This window comes from Malania oleifera, chromosome 13 (assembly GCF_029873635.1).
Source record: "Malania oleifera isolate guangnan ecotype guangnan chromosome 13, ASM2987363v1, whole genome shotgun sequence".
NCBI lineage: Eukaryota > Viridiplantae > Streptophyta > Magnoliopsida > Santalales > Ximeniaceae > Malania > Malania oleifera.
This window is the reverse complement of record NC_080429.1, coordinates 15,603,718-15,620,172: the sequence shown is the minus strand read 5'-3', so window position 1 is coordinate 15,620,172 and position 16,455 is coordinate 15,603,718. Positions and strand designations below refer to the sequence as shown.

The following is a 16,455-nucleotide window of genomic DNA, read 5'->3' as shown; positions in this document are numbered from 1 at the left end:
AACCCAAACCACCAACTACCCTCAGCAAGAACATCACAAAAAAATATAAAGAATCAATATTTTCATTGTGAAAATAAAAAATGATTTTTATGATTGAAAAAAGCATTCAAAAGAAAACTTTCGAGGCATACAATCAGTAACTTCCTATCAAAACTACATTTTGCCCAAATATATGAAGGGAAGCGATGCAAGAAACAAAAGCAAAATAAAACTACTTAAGGTCAATTGAATGATGATGAAATTTTGAAACATCAACATCTATAGGACATTGGACATCTTCAAATCCCTTGATGGAATATAATGGAACTATTTATGTGATGACCTGCTTAATTTCCACATATATATATATATATATATATATATATATATATTCCATAATATAATAAAACCAATATCACAAAACTCAGTAGATCATAACCCATTTGAACCCGTAGATACCAGGGACACAACAGAAACACAAACGGAAGCCTAAGCAGCAAGAAACATACAATCATAATATCATAAATACAAAATCATCCTTCACAATACCAGAGTTACTATATCTACGGTATTTAAGTATATACATCCCAAAAGCAAGACCTAGGGACATTTTCCACAAAATTCAACCGTCCCTACCAAAACTTACCCTTCAAAGAGGGCAGATCAACAGTACTAAATCAGCGGAGCTTTACCCGCTCTCCTATCACAGGCTCCTGAAATGTTTATAAAATTTTGGGGTGAGACACCTCTCAGTAAAGGAAATAAATTAATACTAGTGTGTGGCAACATAAGTATTTCTATGGTATACATATACTCATAAATATAACAAATAAAACTATATATATATATATATATATATATCATTTCTGGGAAAAACATATATAATCAAAACATGGCAGAACATAATAGTTTACATAGCATAATTCATCTCATATAAATAATAATATAAAACAATCCTGGTAGGTTAGCTGGCTAATGTCATGTACTACCCCCACATGACTAGGTTGTGTGGCCCGAAGGCGGGACCTGACAATGATTGGCTGACCACTGTCAAGTCAAGAGTACAGTCTGTAAGTTCGATGGGTATGCCAGACCTGGCCCGTACACCAAGGGGGCTCACACACTTCTTAAAAACCACATTGACCATCAAATCTCACATCACTCCGTACAACAGTGTTAACACAAATATCATGATAAATCATGAACACATAGCAACGGTACCGTGCAAATGTTAGCTTAGATCAAGCCAATCAGGTTCTGATAACATATAGCATATACTGAAATTGTGATACATGGATATTTCATACCATTAATTATCATATCAATCATATCATTTTGTATATATACATATATCATGAAAATCATCAGTCCGTACGCCGGTATTTCATATTTTACCATAGATCAGCCCGTACGCTGACAAATCATATCCATAACTTAGCCCGTACGCTAGCAAATCATACACATAGCTCGACCCGTATGCCGGCAAAGATATCCATAGCTCAACCCATAAGCCAGAAAACATATAAAAATCTCGGTTTGTACGCTGATTTTTCATAATATAAAAATCCATATCTTATTCATATTCCCAGAAAAACAGTATTTCATTATAATTTCCACTCATGCCATATGAAACAGGTTTTTCGTATATTTAACATATCATCATTTCAGCAGTATTTCCCAAATATAAAATATATATAAATATATTTATTTTCCTGAAATCAAATGTTGTAATAATATACATACTTTTCATAAAATACTAGCTTAATTTATCCCCTTACCTGATTCTTGAAAAGCCCCCTAAAACAAACAGTCCCGCGCCCGCAAGGTTCCCTGTTCAATACCCTAAAAACAACATTCCTCAAAACTAAAGTTCAGTATTTCTACGCGTATTACACTTCCTATAACTATCAAGAAACCAAATACTGAGTAGAAAGTCTTACCCTGGATTTGGGATGGTTTCCAACTCAGCTCCACCGACGATCCGCTCTGGCAGACTTGTAGAGAACTTTTCCAGGAGCGTCGTGGTGGCTTCGAATCGTCGATCCAACGGCAAACGGACCTGAAAATTGAAAGAAAATGAAGGAGAACCGAAGGGAAGGAGAGAGACTTTTGTTTGCGTGAAATCTGCCAAAAATCCACATTTAGAACTATTTATATTGCAGCCTTTGTCGACGAGCCATGTCATCTCGTCGACGAGGTCATGAAGAAAACTCATCGACGAGCCCTCTCTCTTCGTCAACGAAATTCAGAATCCCCAAACCCTCGCTCTGTATTTTCTCGTCGACGAATCTTGTCCTCGTCAATGAGCTCCTCTTATACCATTGTCGACGAATCCCCTATGTTCGTCAACGAGGAGCGAAAAATTCCTCGGGTTATTACATTCTCCCCTCCTTATAAAAATTTCGTCCTCGAAATTTACTATTCATATAACTCTTCATGCCTTAAAGGTAAAACGGTCTACTTATTTTATTACTTACCCTCACTTATGGCGGAAGAATATAGTGATTGCATTCCGAGTCCTAGGAGATTACATATACAAAAGAAAATTCTCCCAAAACTAAAAGGTCACTTACTAAACTTTTACATGTACCTACAAAGGAAATACTACCTAACTACTTACATTTTACCTTATTAGACTTCTTGGAATAAGTGCGGATACTTGTGCTTCATCTGCTCCTCAAATTCCCAAGAAGCCTCTTCAACTGTATGATTCCTCCACAAAACTTTTACCTGAGGAATTTCCTTGTTACGTAACTCCTACACTTTCCTATCCAGAATCTGTATTGGTAGCTCCTCATTCACTAGTGAATTACTGAACTCTAATTCACCATAACTGATGATATGAGAAGGATCTGGGACGCATTTTCTTAACATAGTAACATGGAATACATCGTGGATCCTGGACAACACGGGTGGCAAAGCTAGCCTGTAGGCTACCGGCCCCACTTTATCTAGAATCTTAAATGGACCGATAAACCTAGGACTAAGTTTACCCTTCTTGTTGAACCTCATAACCCCTTTTAACGAAATTATCTTCAAAAACACATGATTACCCACATCAAATTCCAGATTCCTGTGACGATTATCAACATAACTTTTCTGTCGGCTCTGAGCTGCACTGATTCTATTTCTGATAAGTCAAACTTTATCACACACTTGTTGTACTAGCCCTGGCCCCTCAACTCGCCGCTCACCCATCTCATCCCAAATAAAGGAGAACGAAATCTCCTATCATATAGAGCCTCAAATGGTGTCATGTCAATGCTGGTCTGATAACTGTTATTATACGCAAACTCTACTAATGGCATAAACTGAGTCCAACTACCCCCAAAATCTAATACGCATGCTCGGAGCATATTTTCCAATATCTGTATCGTCCTCTCAGTTTGTCCGTCCGACTGAGGATGGAATGTCGTGCTAAAAGACAACTGAGACCCTAGTGCTTCCTGCAAACTCTTCCAAAAACGTGATGTAATGTGTGGGTCTCGATCTAACACAATAGATACTGGCACCCCAGGTGAACGAACTATCTCCTGAATGTAGATCTTCACTAAACGGTTGAGGGAGTAGTTGATCTTGATAGGGAGGAAATGGGCTGTATTAGTCAATTGGTCAACAATCACCCAGATGACTGTCTTAGTCAATCGGTCAACAATCACCCATATGATATTCTGGTTGTCCAATGCCATCAGCAAACTTGACACGAAGTTCATGGATATATGATCCAACTTCCATTCTGGGATAAATAACGGCTGCAACTAACCTACTAGCCTCTAGTGCTCAACTTTTACCTACTGGCATGTCAAACATTGCGCTACATACTCGACAATCTCTCTCTTCAGACCACTCCACCAGTACGACTCTCGCAGATCCCTATACATCTTCGTACTACGGGGATGAACTATATACAAAGATCTGTGGGCTTCCTCTAAAATAGTCTCCCTGATCTCAGTATTGGCAGGAACGCATAACTTAGAATGAAACCGCAAAGCTCTGTCGCCTGCAATACTAAATTCCTCCCCCTGATCACTCTGCACTTTGTTCATCACCTCTGCTAATTCTGGGTCTTCATTCTAAGCAGCTTTTATCCTCTCCTGTAGAGTAGGTTGCACTACTAAACTAGCGATACACACCTGAGAGTCACTTCCAACTAATTCAATGTCAAGTCTCTCCAGATTCATCATGGTCGAATACTGGATCTTCATAGCCGCCAACTTTGATTCCCTGGACTTTCTACTCAACGCATTAGCTACCACGTTTGCTTTCCCTAGGTGATAACTGATGGTATAATCAAAATTCTTAATTAGCTCCAACCACCTTCTCTGCCTCATATTCAATTCCTTCTGCATGAAAAAGTACTTTAAACTCTTATGGTCGGAAAAGATCGCACACTGCTCGCCATACAAGTAATGCCTCCAAATCTTCAATACGTGTACAACTGCGGCCAATTCAAGATCATGGGTAGGGTAGTTCTTTTCATATTCTTTCAACTGCTTGGAAGCATACGCCACCACCCTGCCATGCTGCATCAATACACAGCCAAGTCCCTTCAAGGACGCATCACTGTAAATGACATACCCCTCACCCCCTCACAAGATGACCAATACCGGCGCTGTGACTAGCCTTTGCTTCAATTCCTAGAAACTCTGCTCACAGCTGTCATCCCAATCAAATCTAACATTCTTCTTAGTCAGTCGTGTCAAAGGCCCCAATAACGCTGAGAATCCCTCTACAAAACGACGGTAATACCCACCTAGCCCCAAGAAACTCCTAATCTCCTGGACATTCTTCGGTCTAGCCCAATTCACTACGGCCTCAACTTTACTAGAATCCACAAAAATATTGTCTCCAGATATAGCAAGCCTCAAGAACACAACTTTCTCAAGCCAGAATTCACATTTATTGAACTTCGCGTACAACTTCTTTTCTCGAAGCGTCTGCAAAACCTGCCTCAAGTGCGTCTCATGCAACTCATGGCTCCTCGAATAGACCAGTACATCATCAATAAAAACAACAATGAACTGATCTAAGTATTGGTGGAAGACTCTGTTCATCAAGTCCATAAATACCGTAGGAGCATTCGTCAATCCAAATGGCATATCAAGAAACTCGTAATGTCCGTACTTGATCCTAAAGGTCGTCTTCGAGACATCTTCTACTTTCACTTTCACTTGATGATAGTCGGATCTGAGGTCAATCTTCGAATACACCGATATACCCTGGAGCTGGTCAAACAAATCATCTATACGGGGTAGAGGATATTTATTCTTGATTGTTACTTTGTTAATCTCCTTATAATCTATACACATCCTCATAGACCCGTCTTTCTTCTTCACAAATAGAATTGGAGCTCCCCACGGGGATACACTGGGTTGTATAAAGCCCTTATCGAGTAAATCTTGCAAATGATCCTTTAATTCTGCCAATTCTGCTAGCACCATTTGATAAGGTACTTTGAAAATCGATGTTATGCTTGGAAGTAGATCAATAGGAAAATCTACCTCACGATTAGGTAGCAAGCCTGGTAACTCATCTAGGAAAACATTTGTAAATTCTTTTACTATAGGCATGCTAGCAAGTTTCATTTCATCCTCTGACATCTCCTTTACAATAGCCACAAACCCCTAGCAACCACTCATCAATAGTCTCCTCTCCTAAATAGCTGAAACTAGCTGGGGTGGGATCACACTCACGACCCTACGAACTTGAATTCTACTCGCCCCAGAGGTCTGAATATCATTTCTCGTGAATGGCAATCTATGCTGGCAAAATTAACTGCTAGTCAATCCATGCCGAAGATCATATTGAATCCATGCATATCTAGCATTATCAGTTCAACAAACAGAATTTAACCTTGAATATCAACTGAGCAACCCCGGAGTACCCTACTACACCTCATTGCCGACCAAGTCGGTGTAGATACCAACAATTCAGTATTCAACAACTGTGTTTCTACCCCACATAGTCTAGCACACCCCAAGGACACAAACGAGTTTGTAACTCTTGAATCAAATAATGCAATAACCTTAAAAGAAAGCATAATAATCATACCTGTCACCACGTCACCTAACGTCTCAGCCTCACTCAACGTCAGAGTAAACACCTTGGCTGGAGCCATATTCCTCTATTGGTCCCCACGTGGAGCCTGATAACCTCCACAGTATGGTCTGGGAGCTAGAACTGCATCTGGTGGGATAGGATAGTCTCGCACTATGTGCCCCAATATACCGCAGCAATAGTAAACAGCTCCACCTGCTCAACACTCTCCCCAGCGTCTTCTACCACAAGTCTGACAGATTGGAGGACCCTGTACTGCCTGAACCTTGCATCCTCCAATCTCCTGTCTCCACCCTCTACCATGGTTTCCTCTCCTCCACTGACCCAGTCTAGGACCCTGCTGGTAGCCTGAAGATGCAGATCTCTTCCTTTGTCTCTGCTCCTCTGCATCCAAACGCTCACCAACCTCCACCAAAGCTGCTCTATCGACTAGTTCAGCAAAGTCCTGAATTCGTAGCACCACCACTTGCTTAAATATACTCTGCCTCAAGCCTCTCTCAAACTGTCTCGCTTTCTTCACCTCATTAGGGATAATGCACAAGGTGAAATGAGAGTACTCGATGAAACGCGCTGCATACTGCTGGATGGATAACTGTCCCTGCTTCAGACTCAGGAACTCTTCTACTTTAGCATTTTTAACAGTAGCTGGGAAATATTTGTCAAAGAATAACTCTTTAAACGGATCCCAAGTCATGACTATTGGCCTCACAGCAGTCCACCACCTCTCAGCCTCTCCTGTTAGTCTATAGGTGGCAAAGAGGACCCTCTGCTCTTTTGTGCACTGCCACGGCCAGAACCTTCTCGATCTCCTGCATCTAGTTCTCAGGGGCTGCAGGATCGACTCCTCCTAAAAAGGCCAGAGGATTCATCTTCGTAAACTTTTCTATAGTGCACCCATGGCCTGCCGACGGACCACCCTGCTCTCTAGAGCTCCTAGCGATCTCAGCCATAACCTGCTAAGCCACGCTACGTAATACTGCTTTAGAGTTGGTCCCAGTTACACCAGATGGCCCTGCTCCATCACTGCCACTCGCATGGGCACTACTTCCTCCTAGATCCATCTTGAAAATAACAAACGCAACTTAGAAATCCCATCCTTATAAGTTACCTGCTTAACCTAGCCTCTTATCTCAACACTCACAACTTATTTCTAATCCTCAGTCCTATATTCTAGGAACATAACCTGACAATAGTTCACTATGATTTTCCTGAAATCGTCACCCCAAAAAAAGTACAGAAACCACCACAGAAGTCCTGCTTCTAGACTATAGAACTAAACCTTAAATCATTCCCTATACTCTGGTATTATTTCTGTTACTTTCTAAAGTCTATAGAACTTAGCAACCTAAGCTCTGACACCAAACTATGACGACCTGCTTAATTTCCACACACACACACACACACACACACACACACACACACATATATATATATATATATATATATCCATAATATAATAAAATCAATATCACAAAACTCAGCAAATCATAATCCACCTGGACCCGTGGGTACCACGGACACAACATAAACACAAATAGAAGCCTAAGCAGCAAAAAACATACAATCATAATATCATAAATATAAAACCATCAATCAGAATACCAGAGTTACTATATCCATTGTCTTTAAGTATATCCATCCCAAAAGCAAAACCTAGGGACATTTTCCACAAAATCCAACTGTCCCTACCAAAACTTACCCTTTAGAGAGGGCAGATCAACAGTACTAAATCAGCGGAACTTTACCCGCTCTCCTATCAGGGGCCCCTGAAATGTTTATAAAATTTTGGGATGAGACACACCTCAGTAAGAGAAATAAACTAACACTAGGAACATGAGCATTTATGTGGTATACATATAGTCATAAATATAACAAATAAAACTATATATATACATATATATATATATATATCATTTATAGGAAAAACATATATAATCAAAACATGGTAGAACATAATGGTTTTCATAACATATTCATCTCATATAAATAATAATACAAAACAATCCTGGTAGGTTAGCTGGCTAATGTCATGTACTACCCCTACATGACTGGGTTGTGTGGCCCGAAGGCGGGACCTGATAATGGCTGGTCGACCTCTGTCAAGTCAAGAGTACAGTATGTAAGTCTGATGGGTCTACCAAACCGGGTTCGTACACCAGGGGTGCTCACACACTTCTTAAAAACCACATCGATCATCCAATCTCACACCACTTCGTACAGCGGTGTTAACAGAAATATCATGATAAATCATAAACACATAGCATCGGTACTGTGCAAGTGCTAGCCTAGACCAAGTCAACCAGGTTCTGATAACATATAGCATATACTAAAACTATGATACATGGATATTTCATACCATTAATTATCATATCAATCATATCATTTAGCATATATACGTATATCACGAAAATCATCGGCCCGTATGCCGATATTTCATATTTTACCATAACTCAACTCGTACGCCAGCAAATCATATTCATAACTCTGTCCGTACGCCAGTAAACATATCCAAAGCTCGGCCTATACGCCGATAAACATATCCATAGTTCGACTCGTACGCTGGCAAACATATCCATAGCTCGGCCCATACGGCAGCAAACATATAAAAATCTCGGCCCGTACGCCAATTTTTCACAATATAAAAATCCATATCTTATTCATATTCCTAGAAAATAATATTTCATTATAATTTCCACTCATGCCACATAAAACAAGTTTTTCATATATTTAACATACCATCATTTCAGCAATATTTTCCAAATATAAAATAAATACAAATATATTTATTTTCATAAAATCAAATGCTGTAATAATATATATACTTTTCATAAAATACTAGTGTAATTTATCCCCTTACCTGATTCTTGAAAAGCCCCCTAAAACAAACAGCCCCGCACCCGTAGGGTTCCCATTCAATACCCTGAAAACAACATTCCTCAGAACTAAAGTTCTGTATTTCTACGCATATTACACTTCCTACAACTTTCAAGAAACCAAATACTGAGTAGAAAGTCTTACCCTAGATTTGGGATAGTTTCTAACTCAGTCCCACCAACGATCCGCTCCGGCAGACTTGCAAAGAACTTTCCCTGGACTTTCGTGGTGGCTTTGGATCATCGATCTGATGGCAAACAGACCCGAAAATTGAAAGAAAAGGAAGGATAACTGAAGAGAGGGAGAAAGAGAGTTTTGTTTGCGTGAAATCTACCAAAAATCCACGTTTAGAACTATTTATACTGCGGCCTTCGTCAACAAGCCACGTCATCTTGTCAACGAGGTCATGAAGACAACTCATCGACGAGCCCTCTCTCTTCGTCAATGAAATTCAAAATCCCCAAACCCCCGCTCGCTATTTTCTCTAAGACGAATCCTGTCCTCATCGACGAATCCCCTATGTTTGTCGACGAGGAGCTGAAAAATTCCTCTTGTTATTATAATTTAATTTTATGGGATAAGCTAATATGCTTTAAATATTTTCCCCCTTTTTATAATTGAATTGCCATGTCATATTTATGTTATTATTTTTAAAATCTGAAAAGCAAAATGAGTTTTTTGAACATCTAGAACTAAATTTCTGTAACTGTTGGGACCATGTAGGACAATGTCAGTAATTTCCTTGAAGCATAAGCCTAGAGCATTTTATAAGATTACCAATGTTAAAATATTTTCTTTAATAAGTAAACCATATTTAAAATGTAACTGTATTCATTTTTATTTTTCTTAGCTAGCAGTTATTTCTATTGTGAACAACGTAAAATTTTAATGCATATATTTAGGCTTCATAAATAGCTATCTACTCCATGTTTGGTTTATAGAAAGGAAGATAGTGAGAATGGAATATAGGGCTGCTGAATTAAAAGATGCTATCATTACCACCACCCTGGGATAGTTTAGGAATAGATGCTCCCTTGGGGAGATTAAGAATGGTTATCCCCGTATAGAACGTAGGAACATAACTAATTTTCATGTCCACTTATCTCAAAACAGCACCATTTTTTTGTGAAGCTAACCCCTTCAAACTCTATTCAATACTATGAACCAAATGTGAACTCAGTGCTAAGCAATGTATGAAAAAAGTTAAAGGTGTAATTTATATTAATGTCAATTTGATATTAAGAGTATATGCAAGCCAGCATTTTAGTCGACTGTTCAATCAATGCAACTTTTGATATTGATACAGTATTGTACATGGTAAATAATTGCAAGATACCTATGGGAATTATTATTATGCATGCATTCACGTGTTTTCTTGGCTAGAAATTCAGCCAAAGCACCCATTAGATAAATATTAGAGTTAAGTTGCTCAAGATTTTTGCTTTCAACAATATCATGTTAAGTAGCCAATGGTTCACAACACAGAAAGTGTAAACTTTGATGATGCAACCAACTCCACAACACACAATATACCAAATCAATTAAGCTAATCAAAAAAAGGTACAGTTCCAATGACCTTGACTCAGAAGCCGGCTGCGGTGTGGCAGAACATGCACAAGAGGTCCCAGTTTTTGCCTCTGTGCCAGTAACTCGGCCAAATACCTTCCATGCTTACACTAGTTAATTCCCATATTTCACAACCATTCCCAGACGAATAATAGCTTAAGTACAAGCACAATCTGAGCAATAATTTGCTAATGAATTTAATCAAATTCATATATGTCAAAACAATTTTAAAAATTAAGCATACAAGTAAAAAAATAATGGGGAAAAGTAATAAATGAACAAACAACTAATTACCTCAGGATAAAAATTAACACTGGGCATTTTTAAATGGCCCATTAGCAGAATATCAAAGTTAGTTGGGTATATTATAAAACAAGTAAATTGCGTAAAGTCGGTATGTGATGGATATAAATACCTAAAAACCAAAACCACTAACAGAAAGAGAAAAACCCTATCGTTAGGTTTCATATGTGAAAGAAGAAATTGCACTACCCTTGGCTTGGTTGCCAAGAAAACAAACAACAGGAAAATAATATTGCACATAATTAAGATCTCTGTTTCTCATACTGCCATGAAAAAAAAAAAAAAAAAAAACCTGCTTCTCGAACGGAAATTCAGCTCAACTAAGTAAAATACTTGAACAAGGCTCAACAGAGTCAAGCTTTCAGTTTTCCAAAAGGAAAAGAGAAAAGAAACAAGAATTGCTCAATTTTGATTTTCTACTTTTCTTTTTCCTCCGTTTTCCCAGAAACTGAGCAAAGCAATGGTTAAATTATAAAAAAAAAAAAATCCATAATTAAAAAGGAATGTCGAGCAAAGAAATAAACCAACCTCTCTCGATCTGTAGGGAGAGAAGAAGACCTGTGAGGAAAGTCATGGACTCCGGAAGGAGAGTACTAGATGTAACTCCTTGCTATGATTCTATCGTCCATCACGCAAAACCTCTGTTTTAGCAATCAAGCAACTTCCTCTTCTTTGCTCTGCCCTGCTCAACATTGGCTACCCAAAAAACAACCCAGTAAGAGAGGGAAAAAAATCAATACATACAAACATATTGAGAGAGAGAGAGAGAGAGAGAGAGAGAGAGAGAGAGAGAGAGGGATATTTTGGGAGATTTTAGATGGGAGCATCTATTCCTAAACGCGCATAGTCACACAGGCACAAACGCATACAACACACACACTAGTTTGCAAAAGAAGATCAAGAAGAAGAAGAAGAAAACCTGGGAGGAGCTTTACGACAATGGCAGCGGCAGCAGTAGGAGGAGCGAACGGCGATGGGCAAGGGTGAGAAGCTGGCGCTGCGACAAAGAGAGGGATTAGGGAAAGGAGGGAAATGAGGGAGAGATTGCAGGAAACGTGGGAAAAGTGTGTGAAATAAATTTTTTTTATTTTTTTAAATAAAAAAAATATTAATGGCAGTTTACATATTCGTCACTAATATTGTGAAATAATTTTTAAAAAAATTTTTTAAATAAAAGAAATATTAGTAACAGTTCTCAAATCCGTCAATAATAAAGGGCTAATAGTGACAATTTTCAAATTCGTCACTAATATTGTGAAATAAATTTTTTTTAATTTTTTTAAATAAACGAAGTATTAGTGACGATTCCTAACTCCGTCACTAATAAGGGGCTAATAGTGACGAATCTTCAAATTTATCACTAATATTGCGAAATCATTTTTTTTTATTTTTTTAAAATAAAAGAAGTATTAGTGATGGTTCTCAAATCCGTCACTAATAAGGGGCTAATAGTGACGAATCTTTAAATTCGTCACTAATATTGTGAAATAATTTTTTTTTAATTTTTTTAAATAAAAGAAGTATTAGTGATAGTTCCTAAATCCGTCGCTAATAAGGAGTTAATAGTAATGAATCTTCAAATTCATCACTAATATTGGGAAATAATTTGTTTTACTTTTTTAAATAAAAAAAGTATTAGTGACGATTTCCAAATCCATCACTAATAAGGGGCTAATAGTGACAAATCTTCAAATTCGTCACTAATATTATAAAATAAATTTTTCTTATTTTTTTCAAATAAAAGAAATATTAGTGACGGTTCTCAAATCCGTCATTAATAAGAGGCTAATAGTAACGAATTTTCAAATTTGTCACCAATATTGTGAAATAAATTTTTTATTTTTTTAAATAAAATGTATTAATGACGGTTCCCAATTCGTCACTAATAAGGGGTTAATAGTGACAAATCTCCAAATTCGTCACTAATATTGTGAAATAAATTTTTCTTATTTTTTTTTAATAAAAGAATATTAGTGACGATTCCCAAATTCGTCATTAATAAAGGGTTAATAGTGATGAATCTTCAAATTCGCCACTAATATTATGAAATAAATTTTTTTATTATTTTTTTTTAAATAATAGTAGTGACGGTTATTTAGTCGTCCCTAATAAGTGTCTTTTAGTGACGGACTTAATTCATCACTAATACCGCAGAAATCGTCGCAAATATTTTCACGAAATAATTTCTATGCGAAAAATATTTTCCCGCGATATTTTTCGATTTTTAGTGACGAAACTATTAGTGACGGTTTCAAAACCTTTACTAATAGTGTCCTATTAGTAACAATTGCTAAAACAATCACTAATACCCACTTTTAGTAATGAAATTGAATCTGTCACTAATAATTTCATCACTAAAAGCCAATTTTTTTTTTTGTAGTGTGTAACACCCTGACCCTTTAGGTGGGCTCGGAGTGCTACTAAACATACATAGTGTAACACCCCAACCTCGAGGGGTTTGGGATATTAACTTTTTACCATTAATTTACAATGGAAGCAAATAAACTCAATTATTATTATATCAGAGGAGTAATTATCCATATTACAATCATTTATTTCAAAAGAAGAAAAATTACATAAGCATAAATATCTGGCATCATACTAAGATTTCTAAATAATCTTTATTTTTCTATTCCCACCCGCATGCTTACTAAGCCCGATTTCCAACATGCTCTTCAAAGTTATCTAAAATAAAAATATGATTGGAGTGACCAAAATGAGCTTTTAAAAAATTTCATAAAACAATATTTAACACTATAATTTCAAAACTGCTTTTAGAATAAATATAAATTTAAAATTTACTACATAAAACTGTTATCATCAATTACAACAGTAAAATTTTATAATCATATATTATAACTATTAAATTAAACTTTTAACTTTAAAACTGTAAAAATATTTAATGATAAACATATATATACTTTTCCTTATACGTTTTCCTTAGATCATCATTTAAGTATCAGAATAATCATTTTCATGTAAACTTACATTTTTCCTTCAAATCATCAGTAACTTTGTACACGTAATTAAATATGTATAAACATATATTGTAAAAACCACCCTTAGGCCCATTTACCGTAAGTCATGTTTACCCCCATGACTGGGTTGTGCGGTCCGAAGACTGGACTTAACTGGTTGACCGACCAAACTAAATCAACGTATGTAAACATTAAGTAAGATTTTCCTTATTAAGTCCTGATCCGGAATTAGGTGTGCACTCAGGAGAAATCCACTAACATAAATAACCACTCTGTAAATAGTGTGGGTGCACTTTGATCCATTTAAACTTTAAGTTGCGGTACCAAACATTTGTAACTTTGAACTTTCGTTGCCATAAGGGGTTTTAAAATCATCTTATTATAATTTATACAATTTAAAATAATATCATGAAAATCTCATCTTTACTCATTTCATAAAAAAAATATAACGTAACAATAAACTCATGCCACATAATTTTTGTGTTAAATATATATAAAATTTTATTTTTGAATAGAAAGAAATGCTGAAAATTTACCCGAGGGGATTAAAACATTTCTTAACCTAAAAATAAATGCAAGTATATTAAAGATAGAACTGGTATAATTAAATAAGCGTAAAAATAAACTCATGAAAATTTTGTGGAACTAATTAATATAATTGAAATTTACTTATAAAATAAACTCGAGTATGAATTTAAAAAAAAAAAAATAATAATAACATAATCAAAATTTATTTACAAATAAATTCGGGTATAAATTTTGAATAAAAATACTAACATAATCAAATTTACTTACCTTCTTCTTTTACAGTATGCTACGAATACAATAACTATCTTTAAGAAATGAGATCGGAAAAAGTGGATGAGTGAGAACTTACTCAAAATTCTCTCTCCACCATAAATTCTTTTACTCACTAATCTTTCTCTTCCTTGGAAAAATTATTGTGAAAAATGAAGGTTGAGAGCTTCCTATTTATAGGAAAATTTTGGGGAAGAAATGGAATTTATAAAAGTGTGGAGAGATGAGTGAAATTATAATTTTTTAAAAAATTAAAGAATGGGTAAGGGATGGGCAAGGTATGAGTTGAGTATGGGATGGGGATGGAAGCCATGTGGGAATGCATGCCACCATTCCCATTAAATAAAATTTTAATTAACTACTTACCTAATTAATTAATCAATTAGTTAATTATTTATTTTATTATTTTTATTAATCATTATTATCATTATTATTATCATTGTTATTACTTTTAAACTATTTTTAGTATTTATTTATTTTATTATTTATTTTTTAACAACAATTAAATTTAAATTTTGAAAACTCATGTGGGCCCCACAGAACTTCGAGACCCAAATGGATCCTACGTAACTCCAATAATTTTCATACGATTTTATGAGCCCTACACAGTTTCGAGACTCGTGTAAACCTCCACACGACTTCGAGACTCATGTGGACCCCACACAGTCTTGTGGGCCCCGTATAGGATACTTATATTATTATTATTTTATCATCTATTTCTACAAATTATGTCAGTCAAAATATTATTATATGTATTTATTTACATGTATATAAACAGTGTCTACCCTGTTTTATCTTATGAAATTCCATTTTGATCAGGCCGACCTCCAGGGAGCGACTGAGCCACAATGGTCTCTGAGCATTCGCTTAGACAAGGTCTTTCTTAGGCATCAAACATAGAATCAAGGATCCTAACAGAGAAACATTTTCGTTTTGATACTAACTAAATTACCATCATTATTATTCATTCATTTTTTTATTTTATTTTCTTTTTGGGTTATTACACATAACATATATTTCTCTGATACCATACATATACAACCCGCCCAAATAAAGGGAACAGATGTTCTATACTGATCTGTATAAACATACACAGCAGAAAAACATACATCCTCTAAAACTTACCAAAGTTTCTAACTAGTTCTCAACATACATACATACATACTACATCCATACTCTACTTTTGCAACCCCCACTCACATGCTCTGACAAAACAAACAACGATAAAAAATCATCCCGGTGGTGCGCTAAACTTGATCCCTCGAAGGACCTAAACTATGAATTGTATGATAGCGTGAGACACCTCTCAGTAAGACGGATTATATTATCATCAGTGTGTGGTTAACATGAGATTTTGTGTGTACATATTAGTGTTAACTTTTAAATCATTTAACTGGAATTTTAAAACTATGTTGAACTATATATCTGAAAATACATATTGTTGGCTCAATATAGTCCTTTCTATAGTAAATATGCCCATATATGCCTAAAAGATACAACATGTACTGCTGACTTAGCATCGTCACGCTAAACATAACATATGACATGCTTCTCCCCATAATGGGTTGTGCGGTCCGAAGGCTGAACTTAGCATATAGTCGGCCGCCAATAGCTAAGTCAAATATAAAGTAGTATGATGGTGCCTATCCTATGCCCCAAGGTAGGGTCATCCGGAATTACTGCATCGGATGGAGCCCCAGAATTTCTACATTGGAGAGTACTTTACCCAGGCCATCAGCTACCTTTCCCATATCCACACTCTATCTAAGACGTGTGGTTGCACCCCTACAATATATATATATATATATATATATATATATATATATATATATATATATATATATAACACTACGGTATCATGCTTATAACATAACATCATATCAACAGGGCTCTACAGTCA

The 16,455-nt window shown here is 36.1% G+C and overlaps 1 long non-coding RNA gene across 1 annotated transcript; it reads right to left on the bottom strand.

The window, feature by feature from the left end:
- Window positions 1-459: 459 nt before the first annotated feature.
- LOC131146374 (uncharacterized) lies at window positions 460-11,827 on the bottom strand. The gene is made up of 4 exons (XR_009134358.1): window positions 11,699-11,827; window positions 11,308-11,475; window positions 7,736-7,802; window positions 460-692 (listed from the first exon to the last, which is right to left on the bottom strand). It is a non-coding gene; the product is annotated as an uncharacterized LOC131146374 (long non-coding RNA).
- Between the last annotated feature and the right edge of the window lie 4,628 nt (window positions 11,828-16,455).